Genomic DNA, 20195 nt, shown 5'->3' on the forward strand with positions numbered 1-20195 from the left:
TTGTATAGAAGACAGAAACAGACAGACATAACCCACATGCGGACAAGTAGGTATGCACATACAAAATCAGCTAACTGCAAATAAACATAATCCTTTGGATTACTGTTTTAATCCCACATGTGTTTTCTCATGTGTGTTTTCATAAATATGAAGATACAAGCTTCATATTCTACTTGGAAAAATAGATTTTTTATGCCTTTTGCATAACATCATTAGGGAGTAAATAAATAAAAGCAACACTGTACAGAAGTAAAGATAGGGTCCTCTTGTCCAGAAGAAAGTGCCTCTGTGGACACTTTCTCCTTTGGCCATAATTTCCCACTTCTCTTTGCTCCTCAGCTGTGGGGTGATTTTGGCTCCATAGAAAAACCACAACTGACTCAGCAGTTTCTTCTGGGTCCTGGTTTCCTTCTGAATACTTAGGGCCAAGGTAAGCTAAGTGTACACCTCATTGCCTTATTCTTGTTTTTCATCCTATTTTCTCTCTCCCGGCATTAGTAACCACTTCCCACAATAGTCTATTTATCAGTTGTTCATTTATTCACTGTATATTTATTAAATTTAGGGCCTTAAGGATACAAAAGTGAGTAAGTCAGGGCCTTGGCTGTGGAGAGTCTTATGGTCCACTGTGAAGGCCTTGACTTACTGAAATCTGCCTCTACCCCTCTCAGGAGCTGCTGCTATTAGCCCTCCTCTGTTCTCATCCACCACTGAACTCTGCCAATCTCAGCCTCTCACAGGGTATCTGGAGCTTCCAAGCTGGATTGAATTCATATGACTATGGGAATAAAAATATTAGGAATGTCCCCCAGAGTCTTTCCTTTTCTCATAAGTTACATGTACATTTTAACAGCACACAGGGAGACAGTATTCCCACATTTGTGGTTAAATGCAGAGAAATGACACTAGCTGTGGTCATTTGGGTCATTTTAGATAAGTAAGAAGTACAGTACTCTGGCAAACTTGGGAAGGGACGTTAATTTTTAGTAGGTCCCATAGACCCACAAATCTTCTTGTTCACACAAGATGCACATGAAACATCTCCATCATTTTTCGGTGTTAAAGGATTTGGAATATATGGCTTTGTGTGTTTCCTCTCTCCATGGTAAACCAGCCTACCTGGTCTTCAATTCTAGTAGGACTCACACTTTGGATCTTATCACATGAGAATTTTATGTTTCTCATTGTCTAAGGAAAAACAGTACCATGTGTTAGCGTCAATTACATTTTAAATAATTTGTGATAAATGAATATTAGCACTGGTATTGTGAACATTTTTAATGTCTCTTGATAGGACTAATTTACATACCAGATATGAAAAATTGCACCTCCTATTCTATCCCTGCCATAGTTTCACCTGTTAACTCTCTTCTGACTTGATCTCCTGGACAACAGGTCCAGTGAATGAGAAAAGACCTCGTCACTCACATTTGAGGCACTGGCTGTGCTTGACCCAAACACGCACAAGTGAAATGGTTCAAGGTTATTTCAGAGTAAATCAATCAGAAACATAATTTCCTAGCCAATGGCTTGTTTCTTAATCCTTGACACATCAGTCATCTTCTCAATACTTTACCTGCCACCCAAATGATAGAAACTTACTAAACAAATCCCTCCCTTAAGAGACTGAACCCAACTAATAAAAAGCATGCAAATAATATAGTCAGAAACTCAGGTAGACAAACTTCTGTTGACTCTTGTGCATATGGGTGGCCTTAGGTAGAACTGAAATTAGAAGCGTTTAACACCAAACGTTTAACACCAAACCTTTCCCTTTATGATGCACAGTTTCTGCTGGTTCTATACACTGCATATCCTTCTTGGTGGTCCATATACCCCTACTGCTGAGCTCTGGCAGGCTGTTTCAAGATTCATTTTTGGAAAGAGTACTATACTTGGTGGTTTGGAAAATATGTTTAATTCTTGAGAGAGGCTCATTGCAAGAAATCTCATCTTGAACAACAAAACACACAACTTGTAGATAATCTAGACCAGTAGTTTCCAAATTCTTTTCCTTAGACCTCCAGGGTTCTGTAGGAATCTGACAAGGAAGTTAGAACTGCTGTTATTTTTGACAGGACCTCATGCGAGAGGGCTCCCGCAACATGAATTTTTAAGTGTCTATCTTGTTACTGTTTTTATTTGGGGGAGGGTTGTGTTGGCTGGTTTTTTGGCTTTAATCAACCATACAGATTTGGATGCAACGAGTTGGGCAAATACTCTATGAGTACTCAACCTGCCAACAAGACGGATTGATTTCTATCCTGCTATTATTGCAGATTATTGCCAAAACAAACATTACTCAAATGGGGAAACTATTGCAAATCTGGCAATTTTTCTAGTCAGATATGGTCATTTGAAGTAAGGCATATTAAAAAATGGAAGGGCAGGGTAGTTAATCCAGTCATGGTAAAATGTGTTTGTTCCTGGTCAGTTATCTGAAACTATGAGTAGTAAACATAGAAAAACTTCAACTATAAAACAAATTATGGCACAGATTGAAAAATAATGGGAAAACTATTGGCACAAACTAAGGAAATATGTTCCTAAGTGGCAATTTTAAATCTGTGTTTGAAGCATAACCATGCTTGGTAACAGGGAATGTAAATTGTGTTCAGTTTATCTTCAAATGATCATTCTGCAATAGGTCGTACCTTTTGATACTCTGGGAATAGGCTCCAATGCTCAAAAACATCTTGAGGTATGAAAAACTCAAAGTATTAAACTTCAATCAGTTTAAGGAATTTTAAAGGTAACTGGCTTGGAAGATATAGTAATAATAAAAAAATAATAATAACCAAAATATACTGAATGCTTACTCTGTGCTAAACTTGTTAGGTACTTCACATTTATTGCATGTATTATCTCTTATTTGTATGCCTTAGTCATGCCTTTAAAACAATGTCCAATATTAAAATAATACTGAGCAAAGAGTAACTTGCAGCACAGCAGGCCCTCATTTGTACTTACAGATGCCCAGTTATGGCAACAATGTGGAGTGCACCTAAGAAAAGGAGAATTCATCCAAACAAAATGGAGGTGGCTTTGCATCACTGCAGCAGGACGTAACACTGATTCCTCTAAAAGAGCCAAGATAAATCACTTGATAAAGGGCTACAAATAACACCAAGAATACAAGTAGATGAGCACATATATTGCAGCTTCGACCAATATAGTAAAGCCTCTTGGAAGCTGAATGATCATAGAGCAGAAAACCAAAAAAAGACTCTCTGCTATAAGGATGGTGTCCTCACCTGCCCAGGCTGATATAACAAAATACTAGAGACTGGGGGGTTTAAACAACAGAAATGTATTTTCTTACAGTTCTAGAAGCTGGAAGTCCAAGATCAAGGTGTCAGCAGTTTGGTTTCCTCTGAGGCCTTTTTCCTTGGCTTGCAGATGGCCTTCTTCTCACTGGGCTGTCCCTCTGTCTTTGTCCAAATTTCCTCTTAGTAAAAGAATACGTGTCATATTGGATTAGGGCCTACCCTAAAGACTGCATTTTAACTTAATTACCTTTTGAAAAACCTTATCTCCAAATGCAGTTACATACAGAGGCACTCGGGGTTAGGGTTTCAACATATGAATTTGGGGAGGGGGCACACAATTCAGCCCCTAACAGATGAATTTATAGACAGTGCATATAAAACATTTGAGGAAAGTGTAACATTTCTGGAACTCTGCCAGAGTTCCTAAACATAATGTGGGAGATGTGTCATATGTCCACTTAAAAGTGCTATTTTAAAAATTTTCCTATTACCATTTTACCTCTAACCTGTGTTAATGATATTAACTTCCTCACCTTCTTCTGTGTGAATTATGGCTAAATATGAATGCAGCTGACCGCGTCTGAAAGTGACTGTCAAGGTTCCACTGGGGCCCTGAAAAAGAACACAAAAAATTCAAGCTATTTGCCAAGAAGATAAGATCATTTCTACATTTAAAAACAGCACTTTGTTAATGAAAGATGGAAACAATAAAATCCAGGAGTATATACGATACAAAAATGAAACTGTTGTAGATCAAAGAAAAAGGAAGTGGCCATCAAAAATAGAGTGATCTAGCAATCAGCAAGTTGTTCTGTTACTAACTTAATTTGTCCATTTATTTAATTTGATTTGTTCAATTTACTCAGTAAATTAATAGTTACTTGGAATCACAGTACTTTTAATTAATTCAAGGCAGTGCTAAATATGTGGAAGCAGAGGGAATATCTAATTTCATTGAAACTGCTCATGGAATCATTTTTTAATATATGTGCACTTTGACCACTTAGTTTTAAATTATTAAGAAATCTGAGTTAGAATAATTTCATTTAGTTTTTTTTTTTTTAGTTGTTGGTCTTTCTGAAATCCATAAAATATGTCTACAGCCATACCACCCTGAACGCACTCGATCTCACCTGAAATCCATAAAACGCTATTTTGGTTGTTAGTGTCAAGAATATAGGTGCAGATTTGTATACACCTAAGATCAAATAATATCTCCTAGAATGTAACAACTGTTTCCATGTTCTAAAACTGGGTTAGCCTTGTTCTCCAGTACCAATGTTGTATATTTTAATTAACAAGAAAATGGCATTCTTAAATCTTTGATCGGTTTGCCTTTTAGGTATCAAAATGCATTATATAAATATAATCTTATCATGTTATAGAATTATTCAAATTTTTAAGCTATCCTATTGTTCTATAATATTGAATATATTTTCCCCCTTCCAATTTACACTGGAGCTAGCACTGGGGTCAGGGGTATGCCAACCGGGACCCTTTCTAACATGAAAAGTCAAGATACGTTTATAATCTTTTAAGCACCATTTTCAAGTTCACAGAATTACATGATTTTTCTTCTATATGTTTGCATAATTCTAGGAGTTCACTCATTAAAAAAGCTCACAGTTACAAGTTCTGATCAAAAGTTATTCTTGCTACAGTCCAACACTCTTAATTGTCTTTAACCAAGTGTAGATACACCTAAGACTGTTAATTTTAAGTTAATTTGTACACTGTCACTCATTTGTAACACGCTTTCTGAATATAGCAGACATAATCAACTGATTTCTTTTCCAATGGCCATTTGATGTTAAAATGTCCCTAAGGAAACCACTCTAAGTAGTGCCTCTGAGTGAGACCATATATATGGGGGATGGAAATTGCAACCCATCATGATATTTTTCTCTGATAAGAGTTCCTGTTAACTGTTAGAAATGGGCTTTAAAAAAATAAGTGATCTTACATAGTTATTATTAGTCTACAAGACTAAGAGAGGTCTAAGTTCATGTAGCAGAGGGCAGTAATGCACATATATTCATGGTTAGAAAGATGAAGAGCTAGAGATTATTACAAAGTAACTTTTCTGGAGAAAAGCTTTTAAAGGCCATTCTTGTACCGCTATTATTAAATGGAAGAGAACTGACAAACGAATTCATCTACTCCTCTAATGAAGAGGTTGCAATACCTTTCAAATCTCAGATTGCCAAGATTGAAAAAAATAAAATCAAAAATCTTCCCCTTACCCAACTATACACAAGGAGCCATCTTCCTTTGTCAAGGCCTATTCAGAGGTTGCCCATGTGGCACTGAAGTCTGCTGTAAAAACTCTTCCACACCACTCAGAAACAAAGGCGAATGAAGTGCTGCTAGCAGTCCCATGAACGTGCAGAATGCACTGGGAATAAACAATACCTGCTTAATCTCACTTACCACCACTTTATCCTCAAACTTTCCCTGGCTACCTAAAAAAACAAAACAAAACAAAACAAAAAAAGGCAACAAAATCTGAAGACCTCAGTACTTAACCCTCCTTTAGTTCCTGTGCCTGCTCACCACTGTAAAAATATTTGCATCTTTTTGTCTTGATTTTTTAAAAGATTATTTCAACAAACTGCTTCCCCCCTTACTCACTCTGTCCTAACTTTACTCTTTGTTCTACTTCCTGCAATAAACCACCAAATAAAGCAGCCCCTGACACAAGGGGATAGTGTTATTCGAAAAGTCTGTAGGTAAAACTATGAAGGTAGAGTCTGGGAATACATGATGGAATAGTTTTTAAACTCCTGCTTTACAAAACCAGAAAAAGATACTAGGATAACAAAACCAAAAAACACAGACAACATCTACAGTATAATTAGGCAACATGGTGAGTGAACAAAATCATCAGTAGTTATAAGGCCCATACAATATCAGTTTCCATGAAAAAGATTACAGTAAGTCCCCTACGTATGAACGAGTTCTGTTCCAAGAGCACGTTCATAAGTCCAATTTGTTCATAAGTCCAACAAAGTTAGCCTAGGTACCCAACTAACACAATTGGCTATATAGTACTGTAATAGGTTTATCATACTTTTCACACAAACAATACATAAAAAACAAACACAAAAAAATAAAGAAAACATTTTTAATCTTACAGTACAGGACCTTGAAACGTACAGTAGTACAGTACAACAGCTGGCATACAGGGGCTGGCATCCAGTAACTAAACAGGCAAGAAGAGTTACTGACTGGAGGAGGCTGAGGAGGTGGGAGATGGTAGAGCTGAAGGATCATCAGCAATAGGAGATGGAGGGCAAGCTGCAATTTCACTCCCACCTGATGGCACAGGGTCTGGTTCCTTGCTGGATTCAACTCTATCTACCCTCTTGAAAAAACCATCCAGTGATGTCTGGGTAGCAGCTCTTTTTTTCTTGTCATAGATGACAAGAACTGGATTGCATTCTGAACGCACATTCACATCTTTGAAAGTTCGCAACTTGAAGGTTTATATTTAAGGGACTTACTGTATTGAGGGAAAGCAATGGAGCTCTGAGAACAAGCACAACCCCAAATCTTTATCTGGTCCTCATTGGAAAAAAAAACAACCAATCTTAAAATAGTATACAAAACCAGGAGGGAATGGGTTCTGCAGGTTCTAAATCAAGGAACAAAGCCCCTCAATGAAGAACAACTTCTGGAAATAGAATCCAAATTGAGCAGGCCAAGAACAATCAGGACAAAAGAAAAAGTCTAGATAAAAATGAGCAAAGGGTGGAAGTAGATCTCAAAAATATGAGGCCATTTTTTAAATCACTCTGTAAAAACAACAGAAGAGGGAGTACTAGAGCAATGTAGCTAGAAAAGTTATTTTGGCCCAACCCTGTCTCTAAGAGCAAAGAAAAACTTATTTGAATTAAAAATGGGCAACAAAAGAGGATTGTGGCCCAATCCTATATAAATGTAATATGTAAAAAAAGAGAATAAGGATTGGAATAGCATCACTAACTGCAAGCAGAAAAAAAACCCAAAACCCAAAAACCGAACAAGCAAACAAAAACAATACCCAGTAAACACATAAAAAGAGTAACCTAATATTCCAGAACACACTAAAGGAAATTAAGAAAAAAATTGAAGCTATCAAAGAACATCATATGTCAGAATTCGAAAAACTCTAATAATATGTTTCAAGAAGAGAAATATTTGAAAAGATACGTAGCAAGAAAAATCATTTCAGAAATGAATACTGAATGAATCTCCTAAAGGGAATCTTTAGGAGAAATATCAGATGAAAAGGAGGGACGTGGATAAATCAAGAAATAAGGAAAGAGATAAAAAGAGTTCAAGAGGGGAATTCCCTGGTGGTCCAGTGGTTAGGACTCTGAGCTTCCACTGCAGGGGGCTCAGATCTGATCAGGGGGCTCAGATCTGATCCCTGGTCTGGGAACTAAGATCCTGCATGCCACGCAGTGTGACCAAAAAAGAAAAAGAAAGAAAAAAAAAATAAAGAGTTCAAGAAAACTAATAATAAATATAGAAATAGGAAAAGCTGATTCAACATACTTATAATAGTTTTCCCAAATAAGAAACCTAGGCAGTGGAACAAAACAAACACTAAATAATTTAAGAAAATGTTCTAAAATAACATGAACCAAAAGATTTGAAATTACATATGATAATGTTACACAGGAGAAAGTCAACCCAGAATGGACAACCCCGTAACATATTCTAGTTAAACTACTGAACTTGAAAAAAAATGTCCTTTGGCCAGTAGGCAAAAAGATCGTGTCACTTTCATCAACCATGTTTTATACTAGGAGACAATTAAGTAACATATTTAAGATATTCAAAGAAAGAAAATGTGAACCAAGGGTTTTGAAACCAGGTAAACTGATCTTTATATACAAAAGTTCCAGACAAAATGGTTTGTGAATCTGAGGGGTCAGAGAATATTATCACATAAGCCCTTCCTTAGAAATCTACCAGAAAATAAGATTTAGAAAACCACAGTGACTGGGGAGATACTGAAATAGTGGTACTAAAAATGCAATTACCTGTAGAGCCTAGACTACAGGATGGCCTTCAGTGAGAGACACAGTATTATATAATGGCTTTATGCAGTAACAAGTAACAGAAGAGAAAGAGAGAGAGAGATAACAACACTTGTGAATATGGATGTGAAGAAATCTTCAATAGTCGTAGTAAACAAAACTCAACAGTCCTTTTAAACAACACACCATGACTAAATGAGGGTTTGTTCAGAAATGTAATGTACTTAGGAAAGCCATTAATATGCTCCATCAGTGTAATAGGGCTAAGAGAATAATATGATCATCTCCATACATGCAGAAAAAGCACCTGGCAATAATCAATACTATTCATGTTAAATATTAACCAATAGAATGGGAATTTATGGAGATATATTCAGTTGACCCTTGAACAACACAGGTTTGAATTGCCCAGGTCCACTTATACGTGGATTCTTTTTCCAACAGTAAACACCATAGTACTACAGGATCTTGGTTGGTTAAATCGTCGAATATAAAGGAACTGTGAATACAGAGGGCTGACTATACATTATACTCAGAGGTTTTACTTCATAGAGGGTCAGTGCCCCTAATCCTTCTACTTTGTTCAAGGGTCAACCGTCTAGGTCTAAGTCTAGGCCTAGGTCTAGGTCTAGGTATATATATATAGGTTTAGGTCTAGATAAAGGGATAGAGATAGAGATAATAGGGATAGAGATATCATTACAAAAGTTGGAATCTTTACTTAATAGAATCATTGATGCTTAAATGAGAAAGTCAGAAGTAAGATGAGGATGATCACAATCTCCACTACTACTGAGCACTGTGCTATTGGTAATAGTCATCAGTTGAGCAACAGAAATCAATCAGGCATAAGCCATAAGAACTGGAAAGAAAGTAAAACTACCTCTATTTGCAGATAATGTTAAGTATATATCTGGAAAACTAAAAAGAAAAAAGGAATTTACTAAAGAATCAGTTTTTAAATTTAATATTCAATCATCTCTAGTCTTTATATATAAGAAAAAATTGTTTAGACATTATAAAGGAAGTGAAGACCCCATGCCAATTGCCAAAATCTAATCATACAATTCTTAGGTATAAACATAACCTGATATGTACAAAAAATATATTCTTGAAACCTAATACTCCTGAAAGATAAAAAAAAAAGTGGACTTAAGCAAATGGAAAGTAATACAATATTCTTGGAGCAGAAGACTCAACATTATAAAGATGTCAGTTACGCCTGAATTAATAAACTTAATATAATCTCAGTAAAAATACATCATGTTTCTTTGAAAGTTGTTTTTAAAATTCATTGGATTAAAAATCTTTCAGGAGAGTAAACAAGAAAGGTCAGGAAAACTCTGAAAAAGAACAGTAGTGATTAGAGAGACGGAGATAAATCTACCAGAAATTAAAACCTCTAAAAGAGGCATTGGTTTGTTACTGGCACATAAACAGACATACAGACCAACATGATACCACAGAAAACTCAGGAGTATACCCAATTGCATATGGACATTTAGTATATGATAGAAGCAGCATCCCAAATCGGTGGGCTAAAAGATGATTAGTTTAACTAGATAATAATATTTTTTTAAAAAGGTAAAACTGAATCTATTCTTTACACCCTCACAGCTAAATTCCTAATGGATCAAAATTTTAAATGTAAAAAAAATAATAAAATAATGCGAGAGGTAAAAAGAAAACATGGATGAATTCCTCCATAAACTGAATTCCTCCATAACCAGGGAAATGCTCTTCTGACTTAAAATCCAGAAGTAATAAAGATTAGAAAATTTGATTTCATAAAGATCATTTTTCCATGGCAAAAATCACTATAAACAAAGATAAAATATTAATGACAAACAAGAAAAAGTAATTGGATCTTATATCAGAGATAAATGGTGACTATCCCTAATGTGTAAAGAGCTTCTAAAAGATGGAAAAGTAAAAGTCAAACAACTCTACAAAAAAAATAGCCTAGAGATACAAACAGAGAGTTTAGAGAAAAAAACTGGCTTTTGAAAATATGAAAAAGTGCTTGCACATAATAAGAGAAATACAAGTTAAAACTACACAAATATATGATTTCTTATCTATAAGACTGCAAAAATCCAAATGTTTGATAATATCTCTACAGCAAGCCTGTGAGAAAACAAGCACCCACGTTGATGGGAATACAAAATGGCAGTACCCCATATGGAGGGGAATTTGGCAACCTACCTTTGACTTAGTGAGTAATCCCACTTTTAGGAATCTTTTCAAAAGATAGACTAGCAAAAATACATTGACACAGGGTGTTTACTGTAGGATTGTCTGTAATATCAAGGGTTTGAAAAGAATCTAAATGTCTATAAGTAGAGCACTGGTTAAATAAACTCAGAACACATCCACAGTGGTGTTCTATGTATCTGTACAAAGGAATAAGTAATATACTTAATATATTAAATGGAGTGATCTCCAAGATGTATCATTAAGTGAAAAAAGGCAAGATGGAAAATTGTGTACTATCATTTAACTAAGAAGGGGTAGTTACAAATATATATCTGTAACTGTATCTCTATCTGTCTTTGCTTATGATTTAAAAAATAATAAAGACAAATCACCACACAAATAAAATGGAGGACAGGAATAGGGTGGAGGGGACCATGCATAGTAACTAGCTTATTATTTTTTGAAAATGATAAAAAAAAAAGAAAAAATAAGCATTTATTCTGCTTTTCCTAGTCTCACCATACCTCAGGGTAACCAAATAAATTATCAAAACATTTTCTTCATATAGGGGTTAATAGATGACAGAATTAGAAGATCATCACCATTGCAATCCTTAATGAGTTATGGAATCTAGGCAATCATCATCAATGTTTGACATTACAGAAACTGAGACAGCCAAATATGATACGCTGCTTGATGGCAGTAGTACACATTACAGTTGACCCTTGAACAACATGGGTTTGAACTGCACAGATCCATTTACAGACAAAGTTTTTCAATAAATACATACTACAATGCTACGCCATCTGAGTTTGGTTGAATTGGCAGATGTAGAACCAAGGATAAGGAGGGCTGACTGTGAAGTTATATGTGGACGTTCAGCTCTGCAGAGGGTTGGTGTCTCTACCCCGGGAGTTGCTCAAGGGTCAGCTGTACCACCTATCAAGCTGTCTTGCCAAAAAATTGGATCTGAATTCAATCAAGCCTCTAGATTGAAGTATGAATTTTCAGATATATAGGGAATGGAGGAACATATTAAATAGCACCACGGGGATGAAATCGGTAAAATCCTGATCATGTGCAAAACTCTATTTAACAAATGATTCAATTTTTATGAACCACAGCAACAACAACAACAAAATGCAAGGAAAAAAGGATGACAAAGGAAAGATGATTAAGACACATTAAAAAATCATAATGCATGGATCATATTTGGATCTGATTTAGGCAAACAAATTGAAAAAATTATATGATGGATACTTGATAAATTTAGGAGCTATTGTTAATCTTTAAGTTGTGATAATGGTTTCTGTAAATGAGTTTTCTTAGACAGTCCTTATCTTTTAAAGATACACACTAGAATATTTACAAGATGAGATAGCTTTATGTCTGGGATTTGCTTCAAAATAATCTCAGGGATGGGTTTTGAAATTGTTGAAGCTGAGTGAGGTATGTATATGAATTCATTATACTCTTCTGTTTTTTTAGTTTTGAAAATTTCCATAAATAAAAGTGACAACAGCAACAACAATAAAAATTTTAAGGCAAAATCTCCAATTATAAAAGCAGGTGGCCTTTGGGGCAAAGTATCTTCATGAATATTGATTATATCATTTTATATTCTTATAAACTCTTCAAGAGAACTGAAAACATTGAAACATTAGAGATGTAACTTAAAGTCCTCATGAGGAATTAACCTCTTCTAAATGCTTCTGCCATGGCAAGTTGGCTTCAGTGCCCCTATCCGTTTATATTTCTTACCAGGAGATATATCTAAAACAAGCATGTTTTGACTTTTTTTAGGTGGCATCTAATTTCAACAATACTTTTTGTTTCAATAATAACACTTCAGACAACGTCTCCTGATTTAGTTTGGGAAAAAAAAAAAAAAAAACCCAGTGTATTCAGATCCCAAAGTGTCGTATTTTACAGTAGGGAATAGATAAGTGTAATGCAGGTTTAGAAGCTAGAGACGAATAAAAGAGACTGTCCCATCAATAGTTGTATAAGAAGATAATTCCTATACAAAATAATGCTACTGATACTAGAGTTTACCTTTGAGAGGTAAGTTTTACAACTGAATTAAATTTTTTAAGAGGAAGTTAAGTGTCCACTGAGTGGACACTTACTGAATTGGAGGCCTAGACCCCCATCTCTTTCTCAGAGAACCATTTTCTCTGAAAACAGACTCCCATCTACAGTTCTTTTTTTTTTTTTTTGTATTGTATGGTATGTGAATTTTTTTTATTGAAGTATAGTTGATTTACAATATTGTGTTAATTTCAGGTATACGGTAAAATGATTCAGTTAAATATTTTTTTCAGATTCTTTTCCATTATACATTATTACAAGGTAATGAATATAATTCCCTGTGCTACAGAGTAAATCCTTATTACTTATATATTTTATGCACAGTAGTTTGTATCTGTTAATCCCATACTCCTAATTTCTCCCTCCCCCTCTCCCTCTCCCCTTTGGTAACCGTAAGTTTGTTTTCCATGTCTGTAAGTCTGTTTCTGTTTTGTATATAGATTCATGTGTATTATCTTTTGGATTACACATGTAAGTGATATTATGTAATATTTGTCTTTCTTTCAGCTGCAGAACAAGGTTTCTGGCAGTCATATTGCTGCAACACCATCTGCCTCTCTGGCCACACAGTACTTGGATTTGGTGTCACATCTGATCTAATAGGGCCAGTGACCCCCTTCCTTCCCTGTGAAACTTGGAATTAGCATTAAAAATAATAGTCTAATTTTACGTGTGTTCTTGATAAAAGAAGATGCAAACTCAGAATCTGTTGGTAATATTTTCTGTCTTGTGAACAAGAAGGAAAGAAAGTTAGTCTTTGGTGAGAGATTGATGCAGATGAGCAGAAAGAGGCGGAGACGAATGATGGAGAGAGGGGGCTTATGAGGCGATGTTAAAAATGCGAGATTAGGTTTCCTTTGCTGTGCAAAAGCTTTTACGTTTCATTAGGTCCCATTTGTTTATTTTTTATTTTATTTCCATTGCTCTAGAAAGTGGGTCAAAAAAGATCTTGCTATGATTTAAGTCAAAGAGTGTTCTGCCTGTGTTTTCCTCTAAGAGTTTTACCATATGACCCAGCAATCCCGCTACTGGGCATATACCCTGAGAAAACCATAATTCAAAAAGACACATGCACCCCAATGTTCATTGCAGCACTATTTACAATTACCAGGACATGGAAGCAACCGAAGTATCCATCAACAGATGAATGGATAAAGAAGATGTGGCACATACATACAGTGGAATATTACTCAGCCATAAAAAGGAACAAAATTGAGTTATTTGTAATGAGGCGGATGGACCTAGAGTCTGTCATAGAGTGAAGTAAGTCAGAAAGAGAAAAACAAATACCGTATGCTAACACACATATATGGAATCTAAAAAATATGGTACTGATGAACCTAGTGGCAGGGCAGAAATAAAGACGCAGACATAGAGAATGGACTTGAGGACACGGGGGGTGTGGGCGGGAAGGGGAGGCTGGGATGAAGTGAGAGAGTAGCACTGACATATATACACTACCAAATGTAAAATAGATAGCTAGTGGGAAACAGCTGCATCGCACAGGGAGATCAGCTCGATGCTTTGTGATAACCTAAAGGGGTGGGATAGGGAGGGTGGCTCAAGAGGGAAGGGATATGGGGATATATGTATACTTGTAGCTGATTCACTTTGTTGTACAACAGAAACTAACACAACATTGTAAAGCAATTATACTCCAATAAAGATATAAAAATAAATAAAATTAAAAAAACAAAAAAAATGAGAGATTAGATAGTTAAATGGATGGATGGATGGATGGATAGATGGATAAGTAGGAAAAGAGATATATAGAGATAGAGATAAAACCATAGAGATAAATGAGTAATTATCACATATAAAAATATCTCCAAGTTATATAGTTAAATGAGAAAAGCAAAACGCAGAAAAACATACTCTGTGTTTGTGTGTGTGCACACAAGCTGAACATTTAAATGACACATACTCCTAATATGTTGGTTTCACCATGGAAAGGAAAGTAGGATTGAGGGAAATAGGTTGGTGAAGGTACTTTTTATTATATACATTCCAATATTACTTAAATTTTTATAGCTCATTTGTGTTTTTTGTTTTGTTTATGTAAGAGTTAAGATATACTTATATTCACATATTACTTAAACGGGTAGAAAAACAAAATTTATAACTGTTAATATCCAGGAAACACTGAGCAAGAACTCAAGGCCTAAAGGGGAACATTCTTTACTTCAAAACAATTAGTAAAAGATCTAAAATTCTATCAAATAAAAAAATGATCATTTCTTAACTTTACCACTAAAAGAAACAAGTAAAAGCATAAGACCCATTTTTGGAATGTAATATTTTATTTCCTTTCATAGACCTGCTCTCTTGTGTTTACTTAGGCTTACACTAAATAAATTGCTCTTCGCTAAGCATTCACAGTCCCTGGAAGAAAGAAGCCATAAATTGTGTCATTTAGTAGCAAAGGCAGGGCTGGGAATAAATACTCAGGACAGAAAATCCGAAATGTATTATAGTTATCAAGAGTAGGGACCCTTCTGGTTTTGTAATTTTTTTCCAAAATACTTTAGCTCCATCCACTGGGTTTCATATTAACAAATGCTTATGAAATGATTATATATACAATTGCCAAATGCCAAACACACATAGTAAAAACTAATCTCAAATAAATTTCATCAGCTACTAAGTTACTTCACAATGATGCCATCAGACCTTTTCATTTATTTAAGATTTTGGTCAGTAACTGGTCCACAGTTGCCCAGCACATCAGTGGCCAGGTCCAAACTAAACTTTATCTCGACTTCACTTAAGCTCTGTTTCCAACAAATTCCACTCAGCTAAGGTCTGCACGTTTTCCTTCTTGGACACTAGAGGGAGAGGGAGATTGTTTGCAGTTATCCACTTTTAGGCATATTTTGCAGCAAGGCCCTTTTATCATCATCCAGTCGGTGGCTACATACAGTCACATATGGCAGCTTCCCACCCTCATGCCCGGTCAAAAAAAACACATTTTTGAGAATGCTCTACTAACATACATGGGAGAAACACCAGTTTAGGAAATAGTTCACATTTATTTAAAAAATGACATTATAAATGGAAGAAATTTAAAATAGGTAAAACTAACATCAAACCAAAGGAGGCCATAGCTCAGAATTTGTTAATCTAATCGTATTTACAGAGAAAAATACATTAAAAAATGTAATAGCTAAACTTTTAGAACCTCAGAGGATACAACCCATCTGTAGTCAAGTATTTTGGTAGAAGATATATAATATCCTCTGTGTTTTCATCTCCCCCAACTCCTCCTCGTTCATTCGCTCCCAGGACACCAGCCTCATTGCTGGTGCTCAGCCTTCCAGACATTCCCACCAGGCACTTCCTGCTGGCTGCTCCCTCTGCCCGCAGCTTCTTCCTGCCAACATCGTATGGCTCATCCCCTCAGCGGTTCAAGTCTTTGCCCAGATGTCATCTTCTCAGTCAAGTCTACCCTACTTAAAACTGGACCATTACCGCCACATAGCCTTCCTTATTTCTGTTAACTTATTCTGTATTTTATTTTTGCCATAGCATTTGTAAGTTTCTATTACTCTACATATTTTACTTATTTATTATGTTGATTACTGTCTATGTTCTCCACTAACATGTAAGCTCAGTGAAGGTGAGGATTTCAGTCTATTTTACCTATCAGTGTAGCCCAAACACCTAGATTAATGCCTGCCATGTGGAAGGTACCAAATGTTAAAAGACTTAATTAAATCTTCTTCAGTTCAATTCAATAAAACATTATTGCTTTGTACTTGAATTTAATAATATTTTTCATGATCTCAACGTCTGTTATTGAATGAGTTTTTTTTTTTAACCAGAAAAACCTGCAAAGATAATAACATTATCTTTCTTTGACACAGAATCTGACTCCACAAGCACTGATGGATAGCTATCATGTCTTGTCTTCCTTGTGGTTTGGCACTTGAAATCCCTTCATTTTTTAAAAACATCTAGGAATAATAAACCCTTTTGTAACTTTTTTCTCTTCTCTTATATCTGATACAATTTATCTGTATTTTTCCATTGGAGTTGAAGAAGTATAAACGATGACTTAGAGCTGGAATAACCATAAGAAAATTGTGAAGTTAGACCAAGTAAATCTTTGATGCCGTGCCAACAAAAATCATCTAATATTCCATCTCCCTTAAACACTGTCCCTCAGAAAACTTTTATCACTAGCCATCAGCTAATCCTTGCTAGAGCACCAACTCTGAGTGGCTTAAGCTACTACTGCTTTAAGGGGATATTTGTGTTTAAACAAAACTGGAAAACTCCAAGACCCCTAGGATCCAAAAAAGTACATCTGTGTGTCAGATAGTAGGAGGAAATATTTGGGGAAAAAAAGGAAATATCCAGGCACTCTTTGAATCATATCACATAAAAGGTCTCAGCTCCTAAGACTGTCACTGGATGAATGATTCTTGAATTGGTAGATCCAATGTGGAAGATAATGCACTATCAGTGCATAAGAATGTGTAGGTCAACAGACCATAACTGACGAGAACAAAGCTATAATAACTGGGGTGGGAATGCAAAGTCAGAATAAATACAGAAATGGGAAATACTGGGTAGATACAGGGAATATCTTTGCTTATGTTTCCCAGCACCACCTGTCCTTCTCCTCAGAGTAAAAACATCTTGGTTTTCCTTGGTGAAATTACCCATTCCCCCATTCTTACTTCATGTGACTTCAGAGTAGACACAGGACCCAGGCCTTGCAACTCAGAGCATTCTATCCTTGGCCATAGAAGCAGATTCTTAGCAGTGGGGTCAGATATTTGCTGGTAACATTGAGAATGAGACATTCTCCTTTTGTCAAGATTTCTTAACTGGCAGGAGGGAAGACAGGAGAGCACCTACTCAAGAAAGTAGTCTCTATAGGGGAAAGCAGAGTTAAGAGACAAAGAGAGAAAGATTACTAGTTATGGTTTGAGTCAAACCTGAAATCTAATGTTAGAGGATCCCATTATGAGAACCGATAAGTTTCTCTTTTTGTCTAAGCTATTTCAAGGTAGGGGGTCTTGTCACTCAGAGTCTAAAGAGTCCTACATAAAAATATACTGAATTTGGAATAAATAAGAACACAAGCTGAAAAAATTTCAGTCCAGAAACAAATAGAGGACATCTGTTACTTGAGCAAATAAGTATACTGTCTATTAAGTTCAAGCTTAACACATGCTAGAGTTCAGGTTTGACCGGGGCCAAGAAGATGTTTGAGAATTTACTAGAGAACATCTGACATGATCGTCTTGTGTGATAGATACCATGTGAAAAAAATTGCTTATGATTTTCTAATATGGAAATATACCTTAAGATTAAAAAGTTATTTTTCAGATTGAAATGTATTTTATTATTCACATACTTTGGATCTGGTAACTTTACATGAAATGGAACTGTAAGGAGAATCTCTTCCACTCTTTTGATTTATAATACCTCTCAGGTATTATTAAATTTACAAATACCTTTTGATTTTTAATTACCTCTCAGAATTATTAGGTTGCAATTAGAAAATCTGAAGCACGTGGTAGAAGAAATGTGATAGCACCTGAGGGTAAGACGCAAAAGCACAACTCAGCTTGGTCACACTGGCCCAGACCTGAGAGCTGAGAACCAGACCACTCCCTCTGCTTTTCATGGGACTGCCCGTTTCCTGTTCTTGCCTAGCTTTGTGCTTCTGTTTCATTGCGCTGCTTCTTTCTGAAAACCACCCTTCTTTGCTGACTTGTGGCAGTCCTCTCTCTGTAACTGGATTTGGCTTTTTTCAGAGCCAACTTCCAGTCATACCTCTTTGTTATCTTGGGACTCCGTTTTTCTTAGCTGGATGATTCACTCAGTTTGATCTTTCTAAATTCCAAATTCCTGGCTAAAAGAATCTGCTTGGTTCTCTTCAGGGGCAGGGTCACCTGGTACAAAGGAGCTACCTCGGTTCACCATTCCCCATAATGGAAGCTTCTAATGGGCACAGGTACTTTTCAGAAAGGATATGAACAGGGAGGCAAGGGTTAATTTTTCTGTTGCTGAGAGTAATACAAAAATGATCCTGATTACCACGCAAACACTTACATATTCCTTCTCATTGGGGAAACAGGGTAAAATTATGAGAGATAGCATTACGAAATAATAATGATTTGAATCATTAATTCATACTTTAAGGGTACTATTGCATGATTTGGGTTCCATACAGAGGACTTTGGTATCTATTAAGAGTAAACTAAAATACAGGTATCTTAGAAGTTTCATTAGACATGTTTGAAATTATTCTGTCCATTATGTCTTATAAAGTTTAAAATCAACAGTATCACCTCTATAACATTCATAGGTGTGTGGTATAAATATATTTCAGAACAAAATAAAGATTTTTAGAAACAAACCAGATATTACATTCACTCTGATAATTGTTTAGAGATGTTGGTTCCACTGGAAAGTTCAGGAGGAAAAAATGAAATGGAAAAACATCAACGACTAACCTATAAGATCAATTGAAAAAGTCAAAATTGTTTCTGATGTTACAATGGACATAATTTCTCAAGACATCATAAAATAATTCAAAACATATTCATACAGCTATCGATAATATTTATCTAAAACAAAGAAATTGTAACCATACAAAATCAAATGTGTCTGATTTAGCTTTAGGAAATCTTTATGACCTAATATACAAAGCAATTTTGGAGGAAACTAAAGTAAAAAATCTAAGCTCTCAAAGGTCTGATATTTTTTCTGAAGTGCGACATATTGAAATAATCTCTACTAAAAGGAGTACTGATGAGGCAATTCAGTAAATGATATTAGTTCAGGAGATGAAAGAGGAAAATGACGTATTAACAGTCAATAATATAAACGATGTAAAATAGAGGGTGTACAATACTTGCTGTGACTGTTTAGGGTTCCCATACTGTGTGGTATTTCAAGCTTATAAAGGTGATTATAACAATATTTTATTAATAAAGCAATTTGAACATTAAAAGTATGCTTATGTTTAAACACAGAAAAAAATTTTGAGGAAAAGATTGATTAAAGGAGCTTCAAAATTTTTATTCCATGAGGCACATATTCTGTTCTCTACCTGCAATCTTATGTATGCTTAATCTTCTCAGTGACACAAAGATCAAGGCTCCCAGAGCCCACATTGAGAGATAGGAATTGACTCACTCCTGTAATGACAAGTCAGAAAATTGAGAAAGTTCTGAAGTAAACTCTTACCAACCCATCTCTCTATACTATGAGGTGAGTATTTAAATAATCACTGTAGGAAACAACCCAGAATCGGTTGAAATTATTACAGTCCAATTTCTGAGGAAGAGAACATATTTTTCCTGATGAGAGACACATGTCATTTGTAGGATTAGAAAAACGTTAGGATTCATTCTTATTTAAATTAATTAATAAAGTGCAAAATCGCAAGAAAACAAAGTAGATATATCAGAATTTTATAACAGTGGTCACTTCAACTAGATATAGCGTTTCAAATGACTGAGTAATAAATTTAGCTTTTGGGGGACCAAGAAATGCTTCCAAGCAGAGATGATATTTGACTTGAGATTTAAGGAATGAATAGGAAAACGTGAACTGGAGGAAGGTGACAGAGGCCACAGGAACGATGAAGACA

At 35.4% G+C, this 20195-nt stretch overlaps 1 long non-coding RNA gene across 1 annotated transcript in view; it reads left to right on the top strand.

Annotated features, from left to right (window-relative positions):
• Positions 1-10504: 10504 nt before the first annotated feature.
• The window catches only part of LOC309627305, a 33302-nt gene continuing 23611 nt past the window's right edge, over positions 10505-20195 (top strand). Inside the window, exon 1 of the long non-coding RNA XR_014243666.1 lies at positions 10505-19813. This is a non-coding gene — a long non-coding RNA (uncharacterized lncRNA). The remainder of the gene's footprint in view (positions 19814-20195) is intronic.

The sequence above is a fragment of the Balaenoptera borealis genome (assembly GCF_965194805.1).
Source record: "Balaenoptera borealis genome assembly, chromosome: 4".
Classification (NCBI taxonomy): Eukaryota; Metazoa; Chordata; class Mammalia; order Artiodactyla; family Balaenopteridae; genus Balaenoptera; species Balaenoptera borealis.